The sequence below is a fragment of the Myotis brandtii genome, unplaced genomic scaffold (genome assembly GCF_000412655.1).
Source record: "Myotis brandtii unplaced genomic scaffold, ASM41265v1 scaffold10, whole genome shotgun sequence".
Taxonomy (NCBI): Eukaryota; Metazoa; Chordata; class Mammalia; order Chiroptera; family Vespertilionidae; genus Myotis; species Myotis brandtii.
Genome location: NW_005353325.1, coordinates 1,833,301 through 1,844,952, shown reverse-complemented (window position 1 = coordinate 1,844,952; position 11,652 = coordinate 1,833,301).

The window sequence follows — 11,652 nt, the reverse complement described above, 5'->3', positions numbered from 1 at the left end:
GAGAGGTGACCTTGGTTAAAACACATAGCGCCAAGAAGGGGAGCAAACATATTAAGAACAGTATGCCATATACGCCAGGTCCCTTGAAACATATGCTGTGCAGATGTTTCTTCCCTGCAGCAACTGTGTCAAGCAGCAAGGATGGACCGGCTCCCAGCACAAGACTTCCTGGAGAAAGTGATATCTAAGATGGAATCTGAAGGATTAAGAGAAGTCAGTCAAATGAAAGTGTGACAAAGGATAAGACTGTTTTGGGCAAAGGAAAAACTCTGGAGGTGAAAGGGCTATCCTATTTGGGATTGATGTCGTGATTAGGGTTGCCATTTCTAGGATGGTTTAACATTTTTGGCTCCATATTTCAAGGGCCTCCTACATGATCATGGTCAACTCTCGGTTCCACTACCCTTTTCCTACCTTGTCCATCCACCTGTCTGTCCTCCACCTGGGGTCACTGCTAGCACTTTCTCCCCTCATGTTTCCAGGTTGTACTGCAAGAATATTGCAGAAGAATTTTATGAAAACAAGCCAATTATTTCCTCTGAAAGCCCCAGTCAACTCAATGGAGTCCACACTCTTGATTAACAGTCTTTCAGTTTAAATGATTCCTTATTAAATCCTCAACTAAACCTGCTTCTTTTGAGTACCCACCAAGAGCCAGGCACTGAGCAATCTAAGTCCAGTCTCACCACCTTCACTTACTACAGTTGACTAGGCAATATACTGCTATGGATCCAAGCCCCCATGACATGTGGGTCCCATTCATTCTTCTCTCTCCATTCCTGAATTTCTATGTAAGTAGTTCTCCCTTCTTTAGAGTAAGGAGTTCTATTTCTCTCTGAAGTTCATATCTTTGGCTACTAGCTCTTGGCCAGGGCTTTATGTTATCAAACATTGCCTCTTTTTAAATCACCACTTGGTTTCTTTTCACTGGATTATTCCTCTCAGCCTACAAATAGTTAATTTAGAGATGAATATATATGTTTTATATACCAACAAGAACAAAGAATAAGAAGAAGAGAGGAACAAAGGAAGGGAGAGAGAAAAAGAAGGAATTTTATGGAAAAAAAGAAGAGGAAACAAAACAAACCTTTCTCTTGATCTCAGTCTTGATCAAACTCTGGTTTTCTCTTTCTCCTTACCACATTCCCAACATTTACTAGAACTCTCTTAACATTTACTAACTCCTTAAGCCTCTGCAGCCTGGTTTCCTACCTTTTCTCCCCTGAAATCTATCAAAGGTCACAATTCCAACTGTCAGATTTGCCTCTCTCCCATTGTCCATTGTCACAACTGACTTTCCTGACCCTTCCCTACACCTGGAGTTCCTCATTGAAGAGTTGCTGGTGTTCTTCCTGTTTTTTTCTTTTTTTAAAGACTCCTGGCTCATCTGCTTTTTTGTTTACCTCAGACACAGGTGGTCTTTCCAAGGACTGAGGTAATCTTATTTATTATCCTGGACTTAGTTTTGGTCTCTTGGCTCAGGATTTCCAAATTTCTTTCTGCCCTCTGCTGAGCTTCAGGTGGGCATTTCCAATGCCCGGGAAGCACCTCCTCCTGGCGGCACTGTCATGTTGGTACCTCCAGAGCGATGTGCCCTTCTTTCTATGCCTGTTCCTTCCATTTCTTCTTCCCATTTCCCTGTTAGTCATGTGTAGGCAGGGCTGGCAAACTAGTGGGGCCCTGTACCAGAAGCTAATTAGCATGGGAGACCCAAGAACCTCTTGGGACTTAGTCATTAAAAAACAAAACAAAAACAGGCCGAGTTGATTGGCCCAGTGAAACATCTTACTCCTTGTAGGGGTTGGATGATTCTAAGTGAACATGGTATCTTCCCTTTAGAATTATCTTTGATCCTCTCCCTTAACATATCACCACAGAACCTCAATACCAGCTTGTAAAGTGCTAATAGAATAAATTTTTACAGTGGAGGTATGAATCAGGTATATGGGCATGTACAAGAGAGGGAATTAATCCTCCTAATGGGACTGGGGAACTAGCAAGTTTTAGATAGGATTTGTCATTTTAGTGGGCCTTACGATATGACTAGGAACGCCCTGATGGGGAAATAAAGAAAAGGCCTCTAGCAAAATGCAAAACAACAAACAGTTACGAGGAAAAATACAAACACATTGGAGTATATGGCACCTTCGATAATTTGTTAGTTTTTATGTGACCGGTGCACAGCAGAGAAGGAGAGAAAGAAAATTGGGAGTCCACTGTGAAGGTTTTTGAAAAGGATAGTTGTATGAACCCAGAAGCCCAGGGTAGGACAGGCACTGCAGAATGAGAATGATGAAATGACGGCCTGAAACGAGGAAGTAGTGTGGAAAGGAAGGCATGCATTCCAGAGTCTTTGCAAGGTCAGATCTTCCCTGTTTTGATAAGAACAGAACTGTATCCAACAATATCGGTTGTGTAGCCTGCAGGAATGTTATTGCCCTGCCGTGATGGGGTCATCAGAGAGGCCCGAGCTCCTCAGAAGAGCCCAAACGGGGCAGGCTGACTGGCAGAATCCTAGCTGCTGCATTTTTGGTCTGACAGGCGATACAGGACTTAAACGGTGATAGGAAGTGACATTCATTCATTGAGCCTAGTGCAAGTTTCCATGCTGAATGTAGTGATATTCGTGCCATCTACTGGGTTAAGTGCCAACAGTCTTCCTTGAGTGATTTTGCTGATCAAGTGTCTCTGTTACCAGGAAAAAAAACACAATAGAAAAGTCAATATGACCAGGGAGGGGCACTCAGTGGAACTCAAAAGTTCAGAGGATGTTCTATTATTTCTTAAGCTCAATAGTGGTGTATCAGTCAGGATTCTCCAAAGAAATGGAATCTAAAATATGTGTAGAAATATACAGAGAGAGAAAGATGGAGAGATTTTAAGGAATTGGCCGAAACAATTGTAGAGACTGGCAAATCCAAAATCTGCAGGGTGGGCGGGCAGGCTGAGACCCAGGGAAGAGCTGGTGTTGCAATTTGAGTCCACAGGCAGCCCGCAACCAGAATTTGCCCTCTTTTGAAGGTCAGTCTTTTTCTATTAAGGCTGTCGACTGATTGGGTGAAGCCCACCCGTATTGTGGAAGTTTATCTGCTTTACTCAGAGTCAGCCAATTTAAAGTTAATCGCATCTTAAAAAGTACCTTCCCAGAAGGATAATGTTCAACCAAACATCTGGCTACTGTGACCTACCAAGTTGACACATAAAATTAACCATCACAGGTGGGTAGATGGGTGGCCTTTAAACTGTTAACATACATTAAACATTAAAACAAAGTCAGTATCTTCCTTTCTGCTGGAGACTGAGATTATAATGTGAAATACAAGCTCCCAAGGTTGGCCAAGTCCCCATGAGCAAATAATAAAATAGACTTAAAAAAAAAAAAAAAGATACTCCAAACCAGGGCCCTTGGAATGCAAGGGAGTCAAATATGTCAACAAGCACCTCCAAAACAGAAGGCTAGGACAGGCAGGTCTTTCCTGCTCTCACTTGCTTGGTCCTGGTCCACGTTATCATCTCCAATCAATAAGCTCCCAATTGCAAGTTCCGGGCATTTGCCGAAGTGTTTGTTGAAACCTGAAGGGGAGCATCAGAAAATATCTTAGCCATTGCCGTCCTGGATCAGACAGGCAGAATGGAGAGGCAGAAAAGCGAGCTGGCTAGACCCCAAGTGGCTGATTCCCTTGCTGTGCCTAAAACTACTTCTGTTGACACATGCTGGCACGGCCTATTCCTCTGAAAACTGTTATTGCTCAAGTCTACCCAGGGCATAATGTTCAATGTTTAGCCTAATTTGGACCATATGTCATCCAGGAGAGACACATGTACTAAATGCACAGTGAGTGTAGAGCAAGACAAACATTTATTTTTCTGTTTAACCAAAATGATGTTTCTTAACATTCATGTGCTTGTTGACGTCGCATAAATCAGATTTTAGTTCACAGGCGCTAGAGAAGTTCATCATTAAAGGAGCCTGGTAATGAATCCTTTTATGATGTTAAATTTTGTTATGTCTCTTTTCTTAAAAGAGGGCGCTACTTATGTGCAGTGTGCTTCACGGGCCTGCTAAGTTCTGAGTGGTCCTTCACCCGGTCCCCTGGTAGGTTACTAGGGTTTGCATAAGATCCATTTGCTGTCATTGATATAGGGCTCTTATAAGAATTCTTAAAAATTTTATGTGTGTATGCATTCTATTAAATCAGCTCTTACAGATTCTAAGAGGTCTTATGTTATCCTTTTATACAGTCTAAATTTGCCTAGTTTAATTTATACTAACATTTCTTTGATTTTTAAAAAAATAATCTTTCTTTGCACATAGATTAGAATAAAATGGATTGAACAAAAATGAATTTACAAAAGTGTCTGTGTTTTATCTGTGGATTTTAAAAACTTACCATCTAGAGCAGGCAGGGGTGGGGAACTTTTTGCTGCCAAGGGCCATGTGGATATCTATACCATCATTCGTGGGCCATATAAAATTATCATCTTAAAAATTAGCCTGTTATCTTGGTCAAACAGTTAATTAACTCAGCCCTAATGCCTTGGCAAGGCCAGACCAAATGATTTCGCGGGCCTTATATGGCCAACGGGCTGGACGTCCCCCTGATCTAGAGCATACATTATGATTTCCACTCATCTTTCTCCTTATGTAGCAGCATGTCAAGTGGACAACTCTGCTGTACCATAGAAGAGAGTCGGACACGATTGGCTTTACTGAACTGTGTTCTGATGACTTTGATGCTGTGGTCAGAGTCTGCATCGGACTTGACCACTGTGGCTTTAAATCCTGGGAGTTTGTCCCTCTTCTGTAAGAGGAAGTGAGATTAGCTGCCTTCTGAGGCTAAACACTGTAATTGCCTAACTGAGTTCTCGTTTCATCCTGCTCAGCTCTATAATTTAGCAAAAATGCCGACAGTGGGGTCAGCTTAGAAAAATCTACTTGCTTTGCTCTGGATCTGAATATTCCTCATAATACTATATATAGAAATTTGTTTTGGCATCAAATTTTGATTTACAAATTTGCTCACTTGGGGGTATATTCTGACTTTGGGTTTTATTATCTATCCTTTTGGTTTGTGTGATTCCTTGCCACTGAATTGCTATGCTCATCCTTCCTGCCTATGGGTTTTCAACCCATCTCTCAACCTATCTGCTCATTCCTTCACCACAAGGAGTCTGACTGCCCTGAGAGTGCGTTCCCCTTCCTCCCACCTCCTTGCTTGGGCCTGTCATGGGAACTTTACTTTCATTTTTGTTTTGTTTTGGGAAATTTGAAAGATCTAGAAAAGTATAAAGAACATAGAGCAAATGTACACTATCCTATCATGTGGAACTAATCACAGTTGTCATTTTGGATTCTGTGCCTCCAATCTCGTTTCTTCAATGAAATATTACAGATATCAATAAAGTCCTTTTTAACACTACTCCAAGTCTTATTTCCAGAAGCTGCCAATATAAGTTGTGTAACTTTCCAGACCTTTTAAAAACATATGCTCTGGCTATTTTTTAAAAATATTTTAACTAATGTACATTGTGGTGATGATTGCATAAATTTAGGAAACCCCAACAAACTATACATTAAATGGCAGGATTTTATGATATGTAAATTACAAAGCTATTTTAAAAAAACAAAACAAAAAATGTAGCACATTTAAAGTGAAAAATCATCACTCAAAAATTTCCTGGGGTGACTCTAATGTGCTATCTTCTTGATTAAGAACCACTGGCTGAAATCCTAACAGCTTACAGATGTGGAGTTCTCAGTACAGTGATTAAAAGAGGTGGCAACTGAGTAAAGGGAGATCTTCCAGGCACAGAACCTTCATCAGAAAGACTAATTGAGCAGTTGACATGCCATTAGAAAAGACAGCCAACCCCTGAGGATACTGTGTAGATTACAATGCATTATGTCTAAGGTCCCAAATTGCAGTTCACTCAAGTATTTCACTTGAACAGAGCAATTTCAGAGCTTTTAAGATGTTGCATTCCGTAGTGGTACACTGAAATAACTTGTGTGCGATCTCTACTGCCCTTTTAAAATCCGAATGTCTGTCTTAAAGATTTATTTAATGGAGAACTCAGATGGCCTGAGATAAAATATTTTTGATAACAAAATAGGGAATAAAGAGGTGTTAAAAGCATTTCTTAATTAGTACAAAGCTTAGAAAAAAAGACATAGCCCTTCAGTTTCTTAAGTTTGTTCGCCAGAATGAAATTATTTATGCAACTAACTTTCTAAGAAACTGTTTTTACAGACAAGATCAAACACAATACCTCCCAAATCTTTACAAATTAGCTATTCATAACTTCTTTCAATGCAATAGAACCAACGCCAATGTAACGTTTAAATATTTCCTGTATGATATACAATACTTTCAACAATAAAGATTTTTTAAAAATTCCTGTATGGTTATAAGATAATAATAAAACTCATTTAAACTTGAAGGTCCCTGTCTCTCAACAATTTATGAACAAGAATCATTTTACATAGATTGCAATGCAAATCACTAAGCACATCTATATTGTAACATATCTAATTAAGGTGAACAAATTAGTCAACTTTAAGTCATCACGTAACCTGAAAAGCAGGTTTGAAATGACTGAATAGGTGTGAAAAGTCACAGACTATTTCTTTTATTAAAGGATGTCATAAACTCTGAATAATGAATTAATAGCTTTTCCTTATTCCTCCAACATTTTTCAGAAATTATAATGAATGAAACTAATGTGGTCAGTTCATGGGTGAAAGTTGAGAGCTTAGAATTTAGGGACAAAGGAAAGTTATCATTTAAAATTTACTACTAAGACTCAACCCACAATGATGCAGAATAGAAATTCCCAGGGTAACTCTGTGGAAAAGAAGTGTTTCCTAAATCTTGGTCCAGGGTCTATACCAGCGGTTCTCAACGTGTGGGTCGCGACCCCTTTGGCGGTCAAACGACCATTTCACAGGGGTCGCCTAAGACCATCCTGCATATCAGATATTTACATGACGATTCATAGCAGTAGCAACATTACAGTTATGAAGTAGCAACAAAAATAATTTTATGGTTGGGTCACAACATGAGGAACTGTATTTAAAGGGCCAGAAGGTTGAGAACCACTGGATACGAAACAATAATAAGGGTATATGGCATCTGGTGAAAAGGAGAGTCAAAGAAACAGTTATTTTTCACAGTTGAGATGAAAGAATGGTTTGCTCTTTCTTTACCCCAAAAATGCCCCTAGAATGAAAATGGATAGTTTATCACAATTTGGAGGGAACATATTTTAGATTTATCATTAAAGTAGTTAACCTACTCCAACCAATACCAAAATTGGTATGAGAGGCTGCTGAACCATATCCTAAAATACGTAGTTAGTGGTTGGTGGAGGCCTGAAAGCTAGGATTCATGCTACTCAGTGCCTTTGACAATTTGGAAGGCAGAACCCGTGCTGAGACTAGTTCTAGACAACAGGGTGGGAAAATAGGTCATTATCACTGTATATTGGTTGTTATTGGTTGCATTTAGCAAGACGTTGGAGGAGGAGTTCAGGCAAGGTCTGGCTATTTTTAAAGCAGAAACCAAGGTATTGGCACTATTGGTCCCTTCTGAGGGCTGTGAGAGAAGGGTCTGTTCCAGGCCTCTCTCCTTGGAGAACCAGGCCATCACCCTGTGTCTTTTACATCGCTTTCCCTCTGTGTGCATTTCTGTGTCCAAATTTCCTCTTTTTATCAGGACACTGGTCACACTGGATGAGGGCCCATTCTAATACCCTCACACTAACTTGATTACCTCTATAAAGTCCCTGTCTCCAAATAAGCTCACGTTTTGAGCTACTGGGGCTCAGGACTTCAACATATGAATTTTAGTGGGGATAGAATTCAAGCTGTAACAAAAGAAGAGATATTGGGGGACAAATGGCAGTTGGTGCCACAAGGCCCAAATTATGATGACTCTCAGCTTAAGCTTGTATGATTGGCACAATCCATCTACCCCTGCCCAGGATTTATGGGCGTTCACAGGGATGAATCAGCTCCACTTCTCTCTTTAGCTTTCCTTATCAAGCCACCACTAGCACAGACCTGCTAGCATAGGGTGTATGTGTGTGAATGACTACTGCTACCAGCTAAAAACAATAGCTAAGCTTGACTAAGGGCAACTTACATTCTAGGTGCTATATTAAACTCATTGTATGCATTATTCCATTTGAATTTCACCACTTTATTAGGTGGGTGGTAGTTTCTTCCCCATTTTCAGGAAAACAACAACAAACAAAATCCCAAAACCAAAACAAAATGAAAAACCCTGAGATGCAGAGAATTTACCCAAGGTCATGTGGCTGGTAAATGACAGGGATAGAATTAGAACCCAGGTCTCCCCCAACTGTGACCGCTGGCCTAATTGCCTAAACAGCACTATAGAGCAGCCTAGATGGGTTCCAGAATCAGATCACATCCTGGGAGCTGAGACTGTCCAACACCCTGCTTTCTGGAACCCACTGATCTTTGGCCGGAAAATAGGAATAGGCCACTTAGAAGGGAATCTAATAATTTTTTCTATGTGCCAGGTCAGACTCATTTCAAGAACTTTACGTATGTGAACTGACAACGACTGTAAATTCTGTGCTGTCATTATAACCAATTACAGATGAGGAGCCAGAGACACAGAGAGGTGAAACAGCTCGCCTAACATTATTACGTGGGCAGTAATTTGCCAATGTGGGGTTTGAACTTTAGGTTAGCTCCATGTTTTTAACCATCCTTACAAGTAAAATTTGGAGGATGGGGACTAGAACACTCGCATCAATAGGACTAGAAGAGCCAGAAATATGTTTTGAAAACCTCTTGGATTACACACATAACATCCTCTTACTCAGGGGTCCTCAAACTTTTTAAACAGGGGGCCAGTTCACTGTCCCCCAGACCATTGTTAGGGCCGGACTATAGTTTTAAAAAAAACTATGAACAAATTCCTATGCACACTGCACATATCTTATTTTGAAGTAAAAAAACAAAACGGGAACAAATACAATATTTGTATTTGCATGTGGCCCGCGGGCCGTAGTTTGAGGACCCCTGCTCTTACTAATCAAAGCGTAAATAATAAGCTCTCTTTCTCTCTCACTTTGTGAACTATTTAAGCTGTATTTGTTAAAAGTTGAATTCCAAAGAAAAATTCTTGGTACCCAGTGTTGTCTGAAAGTGAAACCAGGACCTAATGCTTCGTCCTCTAACTCTTGTGCCCTGCTTGCTGTGCCTGTTTGCTCTGAGTGATCTGTTGTATGGCATTAGGTAGTCACATCACCTCACAATGCCTTTCCTTCTTCATTAGGGACATGAAGCACGAAGACTGAGACCACCAGTTCCAGACTCAGACCAGTGACTTCGCAACTACTGCCTATGTGACCTTGTTTCCTCATCTTTAAAGTTGGGATCACACCCACCACACAAGGCTGTAGAGAGGATTAATAAGATAAAATATATAAATTGCTTGGATATAGCAGATTTTTTTAATTTCAAATAGACAGGGGGAGGGACAGTGGGAGGAAGGAAGGGAGTGAGGGAAGGAGAGAGAGAGAGAGAGAGAGAGAGAAGAGAGAGAGAAACATTGATCTGTTGCCTCCTATACACACCTGACTGGGGATGGAACCCACAACCTGGGCATGTGCCCTGACCGGAATCTGGTGACCTTTCAGTGTATGGGACGATGCTCCAACCAACTGAATCACACTGGCCAAGGCAGCATATAGTAAATTCCTGATAAATATTATTATTGCAATTATTACAATATGTAAAATTAGGTTTGTCTTAGGAAATAGACCTTGCCTTCAGTAGACTTATTTTTTTAAATTAAATCTTTATTGTTCAGATTATTACATTTGTTCCTCTTTTTTTTCCCCCCATAACTCCCCTCCTCCCAGTTCCCGCCCCACCCTCCGCCCTCACTCCCCACCCACTGTCCTCATCCATAGGTGCACGATTTTTGTCCAGTTTCTTCCCGCATCTCCCATTCCCCTTTCCCCGCCAAGAATAGTCAGTCCATTCCCTTTCTATGTCCCTGATTCATTATAATCACCAGTTCATTCTGTACATCAGATTATTTATTCACTTGATTCTTAGATTCACTTGTTGATAGATGCATGTTTGTTGTTCATAATTTGTATCTTTACCTTTTTCTTCTTCTTCCTCTTCTTAAAGGATACCTTTCAGCATTTCGTATAATACTGGTTTAGTGGTGATGAACTCCTTTAGCTTTTCCTTATCTGTGAAGCTCTTTATCTGACCTTCAATTCTGAATGATAGCTTTGCTGGATAAAGTATTCTTGGTTGTAGGTTCTTGGTATTCAGCACTTTGAATATTTCTTGCCATTCCCTTCTGGCCTGCAAAGTTTCTGTTGAGAAATCAGCTGCCAGTCGTATGGGTATTCCCTTGTAGGTAACTGAGTTTCTTTCTCTTGCTGCTTTTAAGATTCTCTCTTTGTCTTTTGCTCTTGGCATTTTAATTATGATGTGTCTTGGTGTGGTCCTCTTTGGATTCCTTTTGTTTGGGGTTCTCTGTGCTTCTTGGACCTGTAAGTCCATTTCTTTCACCAGGTGGGGGAAGTTTTCTGCCATTATTTCTTCAAATAGGTTTTCAATATCTTGCTGTCTCTCATCTTCTGGCACCCCTATTATTCTGATGTTTGTACGCTTGAAGCTGTCCCAGAGGCTCCTTACACTATCTTCGTATTTTCGGATTCTTTTTTCATTTTGCTTTTCCGGTTGGGTGTTTTTTGCTTCTTCGCATTTCAAATCTTTGACTTGATTCTTGCGCTCCTCGGTATGGAATTCTCTTTCCTTCTAGTTGTAGAATCTCTCCTCAGCCAGCCTTCCTGTGGTTCTGGGTGATGACCGTTCCGTCTTTTAGTTGTATTTTTGAAATGGTTGTTCGAGGCAGCAAACTCCGGCGTTAACCTATGCCGCCATCTTGGTTCTTCTCTCTTCAGTAGACTTATTAACAGATATAAATAGTTTTCCAGATTCTTCCTCATTTACTAAATATTACTTGGGGAGCCCCTATGCACAAACACAAAACATCTTAAGATAATTATGTTTCAGTTGGAACAACAAGAGTTGTACATACTTACCTATATTAAGAACTAGAAATATTTTAGGTGAGGGACCGTCATGAAGATTTAGAAGAGGGAGAAATTGCTTTCACCTCCAAGAGTTGGGGCACAGAGTAGAGAAAGGGCATTAGAGCTACACCTTAAAGCATGTCAATAATGAGTAATTTTTCTCTGCATAGCCAACAGACTAAAATAATTACTTCCTCCTCTATGGTATACTTCAGTACTTTGCACTGATTTTTAAAATTACATGTACATTAGACGGTAATTCCTGTTTCTATGTCCTCCTTATTGTGCACTCTCCTCCTATGGCAGGGACTGTCTTATCACCGCTGAGTTCTAGACCTGAGGCCCTGAACCTAAGTGTCCCCTATACCTGGGCTCCTGAGCATTAAAGAGAAAAAACCAACATGATATAGAAAAATGTTAGTTACATGCAAACAAGTGGTTAGAATAAGATGGAACTTGGAGACGTTGTGGAAAATAGGTCTACCTTTCATCTACCTTTCATCTAGTGCCAATATTCCACCTTTGTGTGGAAATCACCGAAAAATCGGTACAGCA